The following is a 17,865-nucleotide window of genomic DNA, read 5'->3' on the forward strand; positions in this document are numbered from 1 at the left end:
AAGGAGCAAATCACATAAGCAAGAATATATGGGGTTTCCAAGAGGTCATCCAGTGTTCTGGAATCTTCTGGTTCATCCTACTGGGAGGAAAATTTTTTATCCTATGATCAGGTTATTTTCTGCCTGAAAAAGTACCAGCTATTCAATAGCAACAGGTATGGTACAGTAAAACCTGTCTTGTGGGACCACTGTCATGAAAGACCACCTGACTTGAGAGACCAGATTCTCCTTGCACAGATTTATTGGTTATATAGTGTTATGACCAGTCATGAGAGACTAAATGTCTGTGGAGACAATTATTTTTGACAGAAGGTGTGGTCTTTTAAGACAGGTTACTGATATTAAAACTCCATCTTTGCTGTTAAAAATTTCTAGTGAATAATTTATTAACTTATGTACTGAAAAGTATGATCCTCACAAAAATTGGTACAGATATTGTCTGCACGATGAACTTGTTAATCAGAAAATTAAAAAACGTAAAGGTGTTGAGATTGAACTTTAATAGGTTATGAAATGACCAGTGTTCCCATGGAAATTAAAAAATATTTAAATGACTAACGCTACACTTAAGAGTCAATATGGGTATCAATAGAAATTTTTTTTTACAAAAAATATCACAATAGACCAGTCTGACTCGACTTGAAAATAATGATCTTGAATTTTCTTGCAAAATCTCTTCCAACATGAGCCACTGGTAGATTTACAATCAATCAAAATGTTGCAGCATAAAATGTATATAGATTATAGCCTTGAGAGTTTGAAGCATTTAGCCATCAAACAATTAAACACATCTCAAGTCTGAGCAATGATTTTCTCAGCAGACAAAAATAATGCTAGTGTCACATATCTATGCTTGAATGTGTCACATATCTGTGCTTAAATTTGCAGGAAAAAGAATGAGTGATGCTGACATCAAACATTTTAAATTTGTTATGGCTTTTTAAAAATACCGAATGAACTGGAGATTGAAAAAAATTTACCAGAAACTAATTTCCATCAGATAAGTATGGCTATTTATTTTAGAAAACAAAAATGTTTAGCTCCTCGGTGATTAAAGGAACAAATAATAAAAAAGAAAGTGCATAAGCAGTTCTTGCTGAAAGGTATGTCAGTAACATTGGAGTCTGAATGAAGAGAGACCTTTTATGTGCAAAAGTGCTTTCACACACATGAAAAATATACATTAACTATAGAATAATGTCATTTTTAATTAAAATTATCCATGTTTAGATAACAGTCAGACAGTGAGCCAGGATTCACATTTTTCCACTTTTATATTATATATGCAACATTGAGAAAAGAAATATATCTGATCCATATTTTAAATCAAAATTATCAACAATAACTCTTCTGAGAATAAATTGCATTTCTTTAAAATGGTAATTGGAGGATGCCCACCCCTTTTAAATATAATCCTGTATCTCCAAACATAATATTTCATTATGTCATGCATGACACCTGCTGCTCTTATTTCTTAATCATAAAGCAAAGTTGTAATGAACATATGCATTTAGAGTATAAATTTCTGCATCAAATGAATAGGAATTATTTTTCAATACTCTTCTTCTTTTCTCTTTCCACCTCTCATTTTTCAAGGGGACTGCTGGAATGATATTAAAAAATTCTTTGTTCAAAGCTCGGAAGGATTATGATTAGATTGCTGATGGCAGGTTTGTAAAAAATAAAATGAAACAGTAGTGCCTACTTGGAAAGATTTTCAAACTACTTCCTGGTCTCAACATTATAATTGGTATATCCCTGTGAAGTGTTGAATTTTGAATTACAGAAAAGTTTAAGGTTGAATGCATTGAGCATTAAAAGTTTATCGCATTTAAACCAGAAAAGTCATTGTGAAGGGTCACTTCGTCCTTTTTTCATTCATCTCCCCCCCCCATGTCAGTGTAAACTTCAAAGGGACACCATTCCGGCTCAGTGAAATTGACCGGGGTATCTTAACAGTCCTTAGAAAGTAAGCATTTGAGCTACCAACCCTAACTGCTTGGTAGGAACCTATGTCCACTTATCATTTTCTCAAAGGGAAATTGTCTCACACTGTCGTTCACAGATTCCGAGCTGTCTAAACATGATGAAAGGAATTATTTCTTTGGGAAAAATTAGGGACTGCTGCCTATGATTGGGCAGAATAAATTAGGGCGTACACTTTAGAGCAATCAGACTTTAAAGTGACGACCTTAGTCGAAATTCTTTAGTCTGAAAATTTCCTAGAAGAGGAAACTTAGTTTTTACTCCATGGGAAGCATAAAGAGATTAGTGCTTTACTTGTGAAACAAGGAAGGGACAAGGTGTTCGTTTTGTGAAAAGAAAGACATGTTTAGTGCTAGGAGGCACAAGTTCTGAAGAGAACAGCAATAAGGTACACAATTCTAGTTTCACGTAATATCCTATTATTTGATTGTTTGTTTTATACAAATGTGTTTCTATGACTAGGTTTCCATATTATGTATTGTTTATTCAATTCATAGAAATGTGTTGATGCTAGATTTGTTATGCAATTTGTTTTATTCAATTTCATGGAAAGTGTTGATGCTAGAAATGTTATGCAATTTACCTTTTAATTGTACAGTTATTAGTTCATTGGTAGAGTTGATCGCATGCGATCCAAATGTTCATATGTGTAGGATTTCATAGGGTTACATGAAATAACTTCCTTTGTTTGTTAGGATAATACAGATATCATGAGTTAACGATACTTACCTAATTATATCTGATTTTGTAATGCTTGAATAATCCTGTAAGTTAAGGAATGCAGTGAGTTACATTTTGTGAATTTCATGCAATAGTAATCGAACATGTAGTAGCATATGTAAAATAATAATGTAATTTAAGACCTGCCGCTGGAAAGCAAAGTGAATGTCCTACCGTACTAAGTCAGAATTTATAACGTACGCGAATTGTATGTATCTCTAGAGAGTGGGGTATACAGAATTATGGGGTAATTTTGTCCTTTAAGGAACAGCTTTCTGACAGAAAGACGAGACAGTCTGAAGACAGAAGTACGGGGAAAGAAAGAAGGATGAGGTCAGAATAAAAGGACCAGGAAGTCTATGAAGGGGCAAAGCACAGAGCTTAGGAAGGATGAATTAGGAGACATTGATACGGTCCAGACAGGAAGGTGATGCAAATCGGTCATGGGCATTGCGCTCTTGATGATGAAATAAATCCAAAGTAGACACACCTGTTAAACCTTTACCTCATAGAGCATAGTTACAAAGTGCAGCGTGCTATAAATAGAACACCTGTTACCTATTCGACTCCATACGCATAGGCCTGCCTGTTAACTGTTAAGCAATGTAGTGTATGTTACGTTTAACAGCAATTTTAACCATTTTACATTTTTGGTACACATCTATTATATGTGGAAAAATTTAAGAGTAAAGTCCGATTGTTATAGCTGTGTAATTATTTTTCACGGAGGAATTTTTATTGTGCTTTAAAATTTTGAGATAACTCGTTCACTGTCATGTCAGTGAGGCATGTGACCAACCATAGCTGCCATTTCTCATACTCGAAATTTACAAGTTTTTCATCTGCGTCTACATCACTAAGTCATCTGAATTTTATAATTTATAAAAACTAATTGCTGCCTATATCAAAATCTGAGCCTTTACCTAAGTTATTGAATCTTTCATAGTTGTGATTCTAATTGTGAAAACTTCGTAAGTACTGAATAAAATCTGCGACTGCCATTTTGGAGAGTGGAGATTACGACCCAGTTACTTTAAATAGCAGATATCAACCAGTGCATAAACAGTGACCATATGATCTGACGTAATTGTCATTCGCAGAAATGAATGTAGTATCTAATAGGGGGTTTTCCTCGAAGGTGGTGCTATGAAAACCGGCTCAAAATGGCTGACGTTTACAGCAGGCATCAAAAAGCGCTTCCATGCGAATGGTGTAGAGGCATCAAAAGATGCTTCCATGCGAATGGAGTAGAGGCGTCCAAAGACGCTTGCATGAGGTAAAGGGTTAAATTCTAACCGAACTTGAATTGGAATTGCTGTTATCAATTTGTTCTGATTAAATTTGTTATTTTCTTGTCAAAAGGTGCTCGTATTGTTTTATTTCTTCCCAGTATTCTTGCTCAGTTCTCTGATGAAATTCTATTCTTCTTTCACTCCCGTAGGGCTATAATATTGAGGGAGGTCATCCTCTAGATAACGCCAGCCAAATCCAATTAACCACCCCTCTTACTAAGAAGGCGACATTACAATCCCTATTTTCTGTACCTATCTTTCTCTAGAAAGCAAAAAAGGAAAACAGAACCGTCTTCTGCTTTTGATCACAGCTTGAAACTATATGTTGTACAAAAAATTGTCATTTTCGTAAACCATGCAATTAAAAATATGATGTCACACTAACAACTAACTACCAGTAATCCTTAATAAAGGGAGGTAATGCCATCACTAATTTTGGACAACTTCACTATTCATTACATGTATCTGCATCTGGAAAATTTGGGTAATTTGGAGAAAATTTCACTGGAGAATGATTTTTAATCGACACATAATGTTCGATAAAAATTGTGAAAATTTCATATTTCTGAATTTTTTTACATCAATGACCTTGAATAGTACTTACTTAAATTATAAAACCTCTTTAGAACTTGGAAATGTTACAATTTGTAGAATTTGTGGTATACAGTACAGTGTATGCTGACTGCACTTTCCAAGATCGACTTCCTATTGTCCCTGTGGACGATGTTTCACCATTGATTTCACATGGAGCACAATCAGTTATTTCTGGCACAGCAAGCCATATAATGAAAGAGATAATTAAATATCAGCATCTTTTGACACAGTGCTTCAATTCATAATTAATAAGAACTGTGATTAATAAACTGAAAAATATAATTGATACAGGCACTTGTGATTCCCTTGTCTATCTCATCACTTTTTGTGTTCCCTGTCCATTCTCAAGCTGTTTGAAACTGGGGTGAACATCTGATTGCTAAGGACAATGAATTTCAGCTTCATCAAAAATTTACCAACTTTCTCAATGTTTATTAAATTAGAACATTTAATCAAGCTTTGGAAATTAAGTTCTTGTTCTTCATTTGTGTCCATGCTTCTTCAGAAAGTTCTTAAAAGGGTATTGGTGAAATGCAAGTTCTTAAAAGGGTATTGGTGAAATGCAAGTAGTTCTGTATATAAAGCAATTCTAACAACATGAAAAGGAAATTTTAACATTAGGAATTCTGTAATCTCCAAAACACCCTAAAATCCATTAAAAATGTTACGCTTCATCTTAAACTGCTTGATGTTGCATGCAAATGTAATGATAAAAAAGATAAAAACCACGGGGACTTATCATCTGATTAGGTTAAGTATGCTATGTCTACCTAACTGATAATACTGTCAACATAAAATGTCTTTGCATAACATGCTGTCAGGTCACAGTCAGCTCTCTTCACTTGAAAGAGAAAGAATGGCATAGCTCCTGATCCAACAGTACAATATGTGATGGTGGATCTTGGTCTCATTGGTCTTAATGGAAAATACAGTAGAATCAGCAGTGTCAAACTTAAAATCACAACAGCCCCAATAATGAACAATTCAACAGATACAAGACTTATTAAACAACAACTACACAATATATTGCACAGAGTGGGGGTGGGGTGGGGGTGGGCAAATGGCAATGCCTTGCATGGATATGGTTAATCTCTTGAATGTAACAGTTAAAATCATAGGGTACATGGAAATGTCCAAGTGAATGAACTTTCAGTTTCAAATGGTAACCTTTGGTTATCTGGTACATTGAAGAAGAATCAAGTACAGTAATAAATGTTCAGCTCTTGCATTAATGTGCAGTGTATTTTGTAATCATCTTCCTGTAAAGCCATCTAAAGATGTTTAATTTATAAAAGAAACTGTGTAATCTGTTCTGGGTACACAAGAACATAATGTAGGATTTTTTGAGCTATGCCAGTTAAAAGCAACATCCCATGTTAAGATATTACATTAATTGTTAACACATTAACCCCTAGCGATGACTTAACGGGGTAGGAGGTAGTAGCCTACTGCCGAGCTCTGTAGCATAATGGTCATGCATGATACACTAAAGTGGGTGGTATTATAGAAAGGTAGACAGATGTAGCTCTACAATGATACCAAATAACCTGGAATATCTAGTTGCACTACAAAATACAGATAAAAAACCTCATTTTTTGGACCCGACTTTTTTTACCCAAAATTTGCCCGTGGTCGGAATCCGATTTTGTGTCCGGATTTTAGGCTTTTTGGTCTCAGATCTAAGGCAAACCAGTATGAACTGCAAACAGATGAGCCTTTGCAAAAAGTAGGATAAGATGGGCATCTGGAATAAAGAGTGGTCTCCATACAAAAATAATGGCTCTGTTTAGCAAAAAAATATATTAAAAAAATATAATTTAAAAAAAATCCAACTTTTACCCTTCTGCTCATGCGCGAGTCAAATAGCCAATGAAAAACGATGTTTCTAACACAAGTAGGCAGTATGTTATTGAAAATGACCAGGGATTTGGCGTTTTCGAGTCTATTCAAAAATAACTTTCAAAATGTGTTTCCTACTTGATTTTCAGGTGAAAATGACAAAAAGCTCCAGGGGTTAATGTGTTAAGGTCCATATCTGTATTAAAAATGCTGCTGATAAAACAAGCACCCATAAATAAAAACATGTCTAAATAGTAGAGAATTTACACACTAAATTGTATCAGCATGTCTAAATAGTAGAGAATGTACACACTAAATTGCATCAGACTATGTTCAATGGTTTCCAAGTCATGCTGGTTACCAAGATCTGAAGGCAACAACTTGACCTGAAAAATCTACGTCTAATAGGCAAATACCAAATGGCATCAAATTACCTGTTAGAGTGATGTTTACAAGTAGCGTGAACAGACAGACAGACTGAAAAGGGTGCAGCTTCAAAATGTGTTTTAGAGGGAGAGAATTATTCAAGGAAGGTAAATTCAAAAACTAAGAGCTGGTGTGGATACTTGTGATACTTGTGCCAACCAGAAATGAAAAAGAACAAACTCTTATAAATATGTGCATGCGTTTTGGTATGCGTGTGATTTGGAATTTTAATGTAGCTTGAGTGTTTCTGATAGTTATATTCCTGAAGGATTTTGACAAAAATTTAAACTCGTAACTCTAGCTAAGAATGTTTTTCCAATGATGACTTACATTGTAAAAGGCAAGGGATTCATGATTTTGGACTGGAACTTACAATTGTTTGTGTCCTGGACCCCCCCCTTCCCCATTTTCAAATCCAAGCATTATTTTCAACTCATCCATATCTTTTTGACTATGTTTCTGGTCAACATTAGATCAGATCATCCCACATTACTCATTGTTAGCAGCGACACATAAAACAGAGATTGGCAACTGAACTGTTCACTTTGTACAGTCTAGTGGGTCACTATTCATATGTAAATGAACTGATCAATAGCAGCGATGTGGTAACTAACAGTAGAGAAATTCTGGTGTCACTGTTGACAGATGTAAAAAAGATGTCAAAAAGCCTTCCAGACAACAAAAGTAATATCTAACAATTATTGACTTAACCCTATTTTTGTAACCTTCAGATTTAAACAAAAAGCAATATCTGATCTACTTCATCCAGCAGGTGATCTGACAGCCATTACATTTCCTTATTTAATACAGTCAAACCTGTCCTAACGGTTACCTGAGTTCAGTGGTCACCTGGTCTCAACGGACATTCTAATTTCCTACTGGCAAATTTCTAATATAAATGTCATGTAATCTGCATTTCACTCTGCCTTTAGCAGTCACTGGAGAATATAAGAAGAGACTGCCCTAAGTATGTAAATTAAACTTCTTTTGTTTGATAAGCAAGGCACGATATATAAAGATACAATACATGAATCAATAGCCACAGAAAATTTGTTTTATTTGCTAATCATCAAAGGTCTCTCATAAAAGTCAACTGTCTTTTGAGCTTGGTCAGTTTGAGCAACTGTTTAATCCATCAATTGTTTGACCTGTGAACACCTGTTTTCATGCCTAATTACACCAGTTGGCCAAACAAAAGGTCAGTCCCTTGTTTCCTAATCATAGGTAAAAGTTGTATGCAATTAAGGAAACTGATAAAAATTGATCAAAACTATGACACATGTGACAATGACAGGAGAATCAGTGATGATGTATTGTCCATGAGGGATTAGAGCGAAGATACCGAAATCTTGAGTGGAACTTTTTATTTTCTTATTTTGTCGTTTTTCCTGTTGCTAATTAGCTACACTAATTACATGTATCTTGATAGCATTATACTACTGATAACAATAACACATGCAAAATAATAATAATGATACAACTACTAATAATAATGCTACTGCTATTTAGTGCACAGTACATGCATTTGTCATGAAACAAGTTTGAGAGCTTAACCTGCCTTCAGAGGTCACCTGTCTACAAAGGCATTTTCCCAAGGGTGACTACTGTAGACAGATTCAACTATATCATCATAATAAGCTTAGATCACATAATTTTAGTCTACACTTCAATTTAAAGTCAATGTACCTTAATGAATGAAATCTAAGTCTGACCAATCAAAAGGCACAAATCATGACTTACTGTACTGTATTTACAACAGCTTAATAAGGGCAAAACTGTACAACAAAGACCTAGATCTGTGATAGCATAATGTGCCTTCAGATCATGATCAATACTGTTTATTTCTTCATGTGATTGTAAACAAACAGTGTAGACCTATATCTGCATGTGCATTATGTGATCTGGATCTTTGCTGTTTGAAATCTTGTATACTTTGCATGTGGAAAAATATCCAAAAGAAGACAAACACAGAAATGAGGTCTGATTGATGGATTCTAGACAAACTGGCAGAAATGAGGCCTGATTGATGGATTCTAGACAAACTGGCAGAAATGAGGCCTGATTGATGGATTCTAGACAAGATGGCAGAAATGAGGCCTGATTGATGGATTCTAGACAAACTGGCAGAATGAGGACTGATTGATGGATTCTAGACAAGATGGCAGAAATAAGGCCTGATTGATGGATTCTGGACAAGTTGGTACAAAGAGGCCTGATTGATGGATTCTAGATTTCAACTCCATACTCCAGTTCTGTTGATGAAAACCAGGCATGACTAAATTAAGCTGTGCCACCTACTGTAGAAACAGATGAACAAATATCAACTTTATTGGCATTTTCACTCATCATCTACAAGCCAGATGTTCACTATAAAAAATACACTGTAACCAAGGAAGTTTTGCATTAGACTTTGAAGTACTCCTAAATGAAAACTGATATTTGTTGTAAGAAGGGAAATATTCTGAACAAGTATAGTTTTAGCCTTTTTCAACCTTTCCAGCAAGGGTATGCTACAAAACTGGTACAATCCTTAAAATATTGAACAGAAATTTAACTAAAAGTCAGTCCTGGCCACTTTTTTGCCTAATAGGCTAACAATACATTACACTATCATCAACTTGATCTAAACATTTAATAAATCTTGGTCGAATATAACAGCTGTGGCAAGCCATCATCAACTAAATATACAACTTTACCTACTAACAAATCTACTGGTTTTTTTTTTAACAGATGTTTACAATTGTGTTAAAGTCACTTGGTAGTATCAAGAGTTGGATGTTTACCAACTATGCTGGTGTTACCTCCCTTCACTGTATGTTGCGAGGTGGTCATGCAATGCAACACTACTGAACAACCCATGCAGGTTAGCACAATAACCCCTAGCAACGACTTAACGGGGCAGGAGGTAGTAGCCTACTGCTGAGCTCTGTAGTGTCATGGTCATGCAAGATACACTAAAGTGGGTGGTATTATAGAAAGGTAGACAGATGTAGCTCTACAATGATACCAAATAATCTGGAATATCTAGTTGCACTACAAAATTCGCCCATGGTCGGAATCCGATTTTGTGTTTGGATTTTAGACTTTTTGGTCTCAGATCTAAGGCAAACCAGTATGAACTGCAAACAGACAGATGAGCCTTTAAAAAAGTAGGATAAGATGGGCATTTGGAATTGTTATTGTTGTTGTTGTTGTGGGGTTTAACGCCATTTTTCAGCACATGATAGGCTATACATGGCGGCCAGTATTAATGGTGGAGGAAGAACCCGGGAAAACCCCGGAAAGAACCACTGACCCACGAGAATCTACTGGCAAGCTTTCTCACATACCCACATTGGCTGAATCTTAGACTCAAACCACCGCAGACAGAGGTGAGATGGCAGTGATCCGTAACAAAGAGCGCTTTAGACCACTCACCACTCGGGGCCCCGGCATTTGGAATAAAGAGTGGTCTCCACACAAAAAAAATGGCTCCGTTTAGCAAAAATGATATTAATTTTTTTTAATTATACAAAATCCTTTATCCTTTTGCTCATACGCGAGTCAAATAGCCAATGAAAAACAATGTTTCTAACACAAGTAGGCAGTATGTTATTGAAAGATGACCAGGGATTTGGTGTTTTCGAGTCTATTCAGAAATAGCTTTCAAAATGTGTTTCCTACTCGATTTTCAGGCAAAAATGACAAAAAGCTCCAGGGGTTAATGTGTTAAGGAACCTTAATTAAGCACCTCAACAATAAAGATAAAAATGGATCCCCCAACAAGAAGAAAGAAACTTGGTTGCACTGCCTGACACAGAGACAACCCAGTCAAATTATGCATTTATGACTTCTGAAATAGTTAAACAAGTCTGGAGTCTTAATAAATGACATGTTTGAAGACAAAACAATCAATAAATCCAAATACAGTTAGATATTTTATAGTAGCCTGAAGTTTTAGTGAAACCACTCAGAAATTTTAAAAACTTTTCAGCTGACCTTTCAATTTTCATGGAATGCCCTGCTAAAATGGTCAATATTTGTATTCTCTTCCCTGAAAGAACTATCTTTTGGATTGGCAGTTTGGATGTATATATAATGGGACAACAATGTTTTCTTCCACAAAAATATATAAAACTATCAATACATATTTCATGCATGTCATTGTATCACTGTTATCTTAATTAACTTTTCAAAGTTTTCTAAAGGATTTTAAAAGTACAGCCCATATACTTTTGTCCAGATGGATACAACATTACTTTTCAACAACAGAGAACTGGCTAAACTGAACATAAATAACCTGCCATCAACCCTAATCTGCAATGCATAAATTCATTGCAAAACTATCTCAGTACCAAATGGACCAAAATTAATAAAGCAAAAAATTAAGGTTCATTAATTTTGTGAAAGAGAAACAAATCTAACAACAAAATAAACAGTGAAATCTTCAAAATACTCAGTAAAACTGATGTAGTGTGTATTATTTCTCTTGGCATATCTCTATGGAAAGTATATGATCAAGTAGACAATTGAAAGGAACACTAATGAAATAGATTTTAAAAATACAAATTCCCTGTCACCAATCATTAACCTGAGGGTCAGAAGGCTTGGAACCACGGAGCTAAGAAGAGAGCTGGCAAGAGCAGCCCCTGTGGAGAATGACACGTCATATGTGAATTTCTCCAATTCAAACCCTTCAGACACATTTTCCTTTCAAGTTAAGGCATGTGGACATCATGAAATTCATAATACTGAAAGCCAAACTCGTCAAGTAAGAAGCTCTCCATTTTCTGATTGGTCAATTGACAGAAACAATTGATCTGCAAGGGCACTTTGTACAGAATGCTGTTTTGGTTGGCTACATAAGTCAAGTATCAATCTGGAACATAACTTAAAAAAAATAAAAAAATACATGATTGGAGAGAGAGACAGACAGACAGAGACAAAGACAGATAGACATACAGACAGACAGACAAAGAGAGTATATGTGTGTATGTGTGTGTTACCTTTAAGTTATGCAACAATTGTGAGCTGGGTCATCAGCTTTGCAATACAGTGTGGAAAACCTATAAAATACAAAGAGGAAAAGATTAAGATTTCATTTGCTTTAGTATTTTATAATGCAACACATATATTTTACAGTAATGTGCTTTGCTAGGGACACACAATACAACCAAACAAGGCTGAATCAATGGTAGGATTTGATACATACTAGCACATTTTCACTTTATGTTTAGCATGCTAAGCTTCATACCCCCATAAATCAGAAGGATGTGTTTGTTGTTGTTATTGTTGTTTAATGGCACTTTTAATACAAGGCTGGCTATACCATGCTAAGGATATGGGAGTTAAGTACCCTTTTCCAAGGAAACAAGGGCAGCTGATACAGGCTGGCCAGGGCAGATATCGAACTCCGACTCCAAGATGCTGCAAAAAACATTAAAGGGGACATAACACATGAAAGTTGGTAACATGAAGAACTAATGTATTGGGAGATACGCTGTCATGACTAGATCAATTCTGTAATACAATGTCATGATTTTAACTCAGAGACCACCTGTCATGTGAATCATTATTTTGTTGTTAGAATGAGTATTTTTTTCTAGACAGGATTTTGCTTATCTGCATCTTGGAATCTGCATCATCCAAGATTGTCCTTGTTAATTGAATATATACAAAGACACTGATCCATTCATCCTAATTTAATGACTTGGTACAATGGATAAAATAAATAAAGACAGACAAAACATAGTTATTATGTATCATTCTGATTAACAAAGGGTAAAATCATTGTCTAAACCAAATTTATATGAAAATATACTGCACTGAATAATAATAATTTTACTTTCCCTAAACCATACAAATGCAGACCAGCCAACCCTTATGTTTTTGCCATAAGTCTAACAGAAATGACCCTTAAAATATGGACCTGTGGAAAGAAAGCCCAAATTACACAAATATGATTGTTTGCAATAAAATCCAGATACTGACTTGTCAGCGTTTGATTTGGATCTGTTTTTCATTTTAAATGCAATGGAATTGGTCAGTGAATGAGACTAACTTTACCTGAGTACCTCTTATGTTTTAAACTGCATGTATTTTGTAATGCTAAAAGTCTGCATGATAAAGCTGGCATGTAACAAGTGTTATGACAGGACGAAAGGGATAATAAGCCTCTTAAAAACTTTCAATAAAAGAGAAGAATAAAAAGGAATATTAATACTGCTGGGGAAAAGGTCGGAAAGACAGCAATTAAGTTTAATGAACATCATGTATTGATTTGAGTTTGTCACATGGCAGAAAAGAATATTGCCATCGCCATGGCCTGCATGAAATTTTTTTTTAAAAGGATTATGTCAGGTTGAGAGATATGAAGAATCCACTGAGCTCCATAGGGTTTGGAAATAAGTTTGTGAAACTCTACTGGAGGTAGTTAAGGTTCAAGTAAACCTGACGAAAACAACTGAGTTGAAAACATTGTTTACTGTTGCTGCATTAGTCCTGAATGATACTTATAGACTTTTAAAGGCACGTTTGCCAGCTTGAATATAGCAGTACAAGAAAGTTTGTTACACCTTACTGAAAATGGGCCCAACTTATAGAAACAATTAGCTGCCTTACTGAGAAGGTCTTGTTAGGGTTGGCAGGTCTGTAGATGGTGACATAAAACTGCCAGCAAGATTAAGAGAAAACAATATTTTTTTTTTCATTTTGAAAAGATTTCATTTTAGGTAACCAAAAATTTTTTTCCCTCTTGCTGGCAATATACCATCAATGTATACAAAAAGCATCAATAATAGCAGTATTAGTTGTCTCACATTCTTGAAGCACATAGAGAACAATGCATGGTACAAGCAACTGCCTGACAGCAGTGTAACGCAAAGAATATGAGGGACACCTCATTGACTGTTCTCGTAATTTCATGCATGCAACTTAAAATGATCATTCATCTGAATCACACTCAATGTTTTAATTTTTTTAATAAAAAAACACATTTCATGACAAACTTGATCTACAGTGAGTTTTGTGCTCCCCCCCATTGTATTTGTTGGTTCCAATGTGGATTTTAATTTAACTCTGGATATACAAAACAGTGTAAAGCCTGTCTATATTGCTGTGTTTATTATTATGCATATCATTACATTTTACAATAGCCAATTAAGGGGAAAGGTGTGTCTGCACTTTGGGACATTACAAAATATCACAAGTCATATCAAAGATTATTCATTTATAACCTTTTCTTGGGTCAAACCACGTTTCCTTCTTAAAATCGTATTTCCAAATCCTTTCTTAATTGATATACCAACTTATGCAGCCTCCTTAAAGCAGACCAAGAACAACAAGTACTGATTTTTTTCCACAAAAACATAGCTTTTTCAGACACTGTGATGGACAATTCATAAGTGCTAAAATATTCTCCCAAATGAAATCACATCAGCTTTCAATTTTTCACCTGATTTTCTGCTGTTTCTACTGGTTAATATTTTTCTCTAATATTTTGATTGAAAATATTAAAAACTAATAAATGAATTACCTGAAAATATGACAATGATATGGTATCTGGATTTGGTGTACAATTTCTATCAATGTTTGAATAAATTTCCTTTAAATACCCATTTCTTCTCTAAGTGGGGATGCAGGATACAGTTCATTTGCCAAGTCTGTTGGGTCATCCTTTGGCATATTTTCTTTTAGCAAAAACTTAGATTTCTCTTTCTTTCCATCCTGTAACCACATTGTTAAATAGTCAAACAGCCAAAGAAAGTTATATTTAGGAAATAATTTACAGTATAATTATTGACTTTTGTTGTCAGATAAATCTAATAATGGCAATTAATTTTTTTATAAAATCAAAATGATGTTTGGTTTTGATGATGCACAGGATACTCGCTAAAGTTATTGCGATTGGCCTGGGAAACAGGATCACGTGTGTAATATTGAGGGATAAGAATGCCTTTATGATATTACCTTTTTAAGTGTTTCATTTATTCACTCTTTCTGAAAGGCCTCACTCTAGAGCAATTTATGTCCCAAATAAGATCTAAATTGGCTGCTCATCTATGGAAGTCCACTACTGCCCTACATGAGAGTAAGCTTCACTTTTGATCGATGAGAAAATGCCACCAGTATTATCTTGATTACTGGTGACTGTGAAAATCATGTGCTGTACAATAAGGAAAGCAAGAGAAATATTACAAATGATAATATATCTGTTGACAGTAAAAGAAAATGAACCTGCAAAAAATAAAACAAAACCCAAACAATAAAAATAAACATAAGAAAACAGGTACTATCTTCTCCAACATATGACTGTAATAATTAAAAAATACCATATGACAATACAGCTGAGGGAATGTGTGGAAGTATTCCATGCTCTAATGCACATTTAAAAAGGCAATCACTGACAATACTTCCTGTGCTGCTTCTCGTGGGTCGGTGGTTATTTCCAGGGTTTTCCCGGGTTCTTCCTCCACCATTTATACTAGCTGCCATGTATAGCCTATCCTGTGCTGAAAAATGGCATTAAAACCTACAACAACAACAACTTCCTGTGCTGATGTGCCTACTGATTCTTCATGTTAAAAAAGTTACCTATTGAATGACTCAGAATGTGAACCCGGTGTCTCTCATTTTAAAACAAATATTATACAATTATGGCACTCAGATGAATGCAATATGAGATTTTATGGAGCACAGAGGCTAATATCAACCTGAGGCCAAGGTTGATAATGATATAAGTACTGTTTTGTATAATTAATTTGCACTGTTTACTTCATTGTATGCTACTGTAATATAACATTATATGTTGGACTAGATCTTGTCCAAAATCAAGTTCATTTTCTACTTGACCTGAATATTTTTTTTTAAATTCTGTAAACTAGTACATAGCTAAAATATTCTGTGTTTATGGGTTTAATATTAGGATCATTATTAATAGAAGCAAACATATTTATTTGGCCTGGGTCTAGGTTATTGCAATATACTTGGCCTACCTAACATATTACATATTCTATATTAGAATTTTAGTAACAGACCTTCTAATTATAGCTGAGATTTTATCTATTAAACATTATGATCATTCTAGAAGGTTATTTTCCATTAGGTAATATTTTTATTATAAAAAATGCTAATTGTGACCTGATGTGAATCTTGTTACTGGAAAACATTATTTATTCATGCTTTAAGATCTTAGCAGAATTGATAGTATTATTGTTTTTAAATTCAAATTATTTAATTCAAGTGATTCTTCTCTGGAAATACAAAGTACTCTTCAAAAATAACATTCTTGGAAATGGAAATTTGAATTTGTACTGAAATCTAGAGTCAAGATTTGTTCTTGGAATGTATTATTGTGATCCATCCAGACTCTTGGTACATCACCATGACACAGGCCACCACAGGCATATCAACACCTTCTGACCATGAAAAGGACTAAACATTATGTCATGTTTAGGAGGTATTAGCTGAAAACCTTTAGCAATTTCTACTCTTAAGAAGACACTACATCATTTATTAATATTTTATACTGCAGCAAAAAGTGACTACTGAACTGTATTAAAAAGCAAAAAAGAACATATGATGCAATTATTCATAACTATCAGCAAATACATATTAGTGTGATGTCTGCACAAAAGGGAGGGATAATCATTTAGCTAAAATTATTATTGTTGAGAAAATAAGGGTCTCCCTATTGTTGAATGCAGTGTGAAAATTTAAAAAATGTAATGAAGCCCTTATGAGCTTAGATGAGTGAAATATATGCACAATACTATATGGTACAGTACCTATCTTGCATCTTATATATTTGTGAAAAGATGTGGACCTTGGGAATTTCATGGAACCTAAATAGAAACTATGATAAGTTGATAAACAGTCCAACAAGTACTGTTATCAAATATCATTTATTGAGAAAGAACATCAAAATTGCCACTTGATCCACAACAATATGTACATTTCTACTTGTGTATTCTCCATCATGGACAGCGGTGGGAGGTTATTCAAGAAATTTTAAATCTTTTACTTTTTTCTCCATTACATATATTTATCTGTGTGTATCCCTAGCCAAGCCACTGATAAATACAACACACAAGGGTACTACTGTATAGTTTGCACAGTTACAGGTGTGAAAATGATACCTGCCCTGGTCAGGTTTATGGTATCAGGGTTTCTGGATCTGTTTTATTATGTTGCCAACACGATAGGTAAATACAGTAAACTCAGCTGTAATAAAATATATGATGCAGGTCCACTAAATGGAGTGGATATTCACCCAAGTTAGTGGATATTCATCTGATAATGTGGACATCCACCATTCATAATGGACAATTAATCCCTTGCCCCATGTGTCCACATCCAATACACTGAGCTGACAATAATCAATATTGCATGTACTGTATTTCAGCTTTTGTAACCTGTCAACTATTATTTTAATAATATTATAACAGTCAGTGTTGCACATAAAGAGTCTAGGAACATTCTTCCACCAGACTGCCAGTATCTCCCCAAACTGAATAAACCCCCATATCCTGATCATTTATTCGAGGACTGAGGTACATACAATCTTCCTGTGACAGCTCAAATAAGGTGGAACACTGCTACAACAACCATGCATTAATTTCTAAGTCAAGATTGTAAAGAAAACAAATCAATAGGTTTTCATATTATTGATTCTTCCATCACAGCTATCATTTAAAAGGCTGGTGTCTCCTAATGACCGAAAATACTGAAAGTGATCGGTACTATCCAAATTAAAACTTCCTTATAATACAACGTTTCTGAAAAATGTTTTTCTTGTATATATATATACACACACACACACACACACACACACACACACACACACACACACACACACACACACACACACACACACACACACACACACACACACACACACACAAACACACACACACACACACACACTGTAGGTATATCAAATTCATCATCATTTGAATATGCAAATAATCATGGTTTCAACAGTAGCTGATAGCACTAACAACCTCCAGATCAGTGATCAATTTCTACTTAT

At 34.6% G+C, this 17,865-nt stretch overlaps 1 protein-coding gene across 1 annotated transcript in view; it reads right to left on the reverse strand.

Annotated features, from left to right (window-relative positions):
• The window catches only part of LOC149803406 (zinc finger MIZ domain-containing protein 1-like), a 410,193-nt gene that overhangs the window by 338,552 nt on the left and 53,776 nt on the right, over positions 1-17,865 (reverse strand). Inside the window, exon 2 of the mRNA XM_089953103.1 lies at positions 11,843-11,902. The gene's annotated coding sequence lies outside the window, so the exon portion shown is untranslated. The remainder of the gene's footprint in view (positions 1-11,842; positions 11,903-17,865) is intronic.

Source organism: Sinohyriopsis cumingii, chromosome 3 (assembly GCF_028554795.1).
Source record: "Sinohyriopsis cumingii isolate HCF-2022 chromosome 3, ASM2855479v2, whole genome shotgun sequence".
In the NCBI taxonomy this organism is placed as follows: Eukaryota; Metazoa; Mollusca; class Bivalvia; order Unionida; family Unionidae; genus Sinohyriopsis; species Sinohyriopsis cumingii.